This window comes from Tupaia chinensis, unplaced genomic scaffold (genome assembly GCF_000334495.1).
Source record: "Tupaia chinensis unplaced genomic scaffold, TupChi_1.0 Scaffold000333_1, whole genome shotgun sequence".
NCBI classification, from domain to species: Eukaryota; Metazoa; Chordata; class Mammalia; order Scandentia; family Tupaiidae; genus Tupaia; species Tupaia belangeri.
The window spans coordinates 263,207-264,492 of NW_006159827.1; the positions used below are offsets into that span (position 1 = coordinate 263,207).

General features: G+C 62.1%; 1 protein-coding gene across 1 annotated transcript in view; it reads right to left on the minus strand.

The window, feature by feature from the left end:
• SLC6A1 (solute carrier family 6 member 1) overlaps positions 1 to 369 on the minus strand; it is a gene marked incomplete in the record, with an annotated part of 48,438 nt that extends 48,069 nt beyond the window's left edge. The window contains 1 exon segment of the mRNA XM_014589126.2: positions 342 to 369.
• Positions 370 to 1,286: the final 917 nt, after the last annotated feature.

A 1,286-nucleotide genomic window follows, 5' to 3' on the forward strand; every position in this document is an offset into this window, starting at 1 on the left:
CTTGGCCTCTCCTCCTACCTCCTTTCTCTGTGTCTATCCCTGCCTTCCCCGCCCGCAGACTCCCCTGGCCCGTTTTTCCTCCTCTCCCCCTCTCCCCCTCTCCTACCCTCTCCCTTTCGCCTCCCATTTCCCTGTGCCACCCTCTCCTACCTACCCCTTCCCCCTCCCCCCCTGTCTCTCTCGCTCCCCTCTCTCCGCTTCCCCAGCCTCCTTCCTTGGTCTGGCTCCCTGCCTCCTCTTCTCCTCTCCTACTCCTTCTGTCTGACAGCCTCTTCCCTGCCTGGGCGAGGGGTCCTCAGCCTGTCTGCCTGTCCTTCTGGGCCACTGTCCCTGTCCTTTACCACGTGGGTCTCCCTCTGAGCTTTTCCCTCTCCAGCCTGGCAAGTCTGCTGAGGTGGCTCTGTCCTTTCTGAGTCTCTGTCTGGGCCTCCGAGGGTGGGGGTCAGACCTCTGCTCCCTCTGGCCTCCTCCCAGGGCTGCCTCCCCTGCCTGTGACACACTGGGTCCTGGCACCCGTGTTGTGCGTGTGCGCAAAGGACTCTGCCCACTGCCCACTGCTGGGAGCTGGCCATGTAGACACAAGCGGCTCTGTGTGTAAACAGGTGGGTAAACAGATGAGTTAACAGGGAGACACAACCTGGAAAAACACCCCAGGAGCCAGAGAAGCCTCCCTCGCAGCCAATCCCAGCCCGGAGCCTGGAGGACTCCCTCCCTTCCCCTGCCAAGTCCTGACCTCCCACCTCTCCACAAAGGCTCCGGGAATGGGGCCATGCTGCCTCTGCCTGCCCCGGGGCTTCCCGAGGCCTGTGGACAGGAGTCTTCCCAGCCCTGACCTCTTGTCCTCTCCTCCCTCTGTCCCCCGAATGCATTTGCCCATGAATCTCCCACTCCATCTTATTCCCCCCCCCCAGTGTGTCCTGGGTCCCCCGACAACGTGCTTCACGGGTCACCCTGACTTCTGCCCCTTTCCCCACCCCGTCACCCTCAAACGTGCAATCATGTATTCCTTGTCTAACTCGTCCCCCACACCTCGCTGGTTGCCCGGTCCTGCGAGCCACTAACAGTTCAGATCAGTATTCACCGAGCCCCTTCTAGGGCCAGGCGCTGTCCTAGGCTGTGGGGACAGTGGAGAAGACAGGCTGCCGCTGCTGGCCCCAGGCGGTCCTTGTCAGATGGGAGAGACAGGCAGGAAATCTCAGGAGCCCAGAGGGTGAGTTCGGTCAGGAACACACATCAGGACCCAGGTCAGCTCAGAGGCCTGGAGGGCTTCCTGGGGGAAGCAGTGA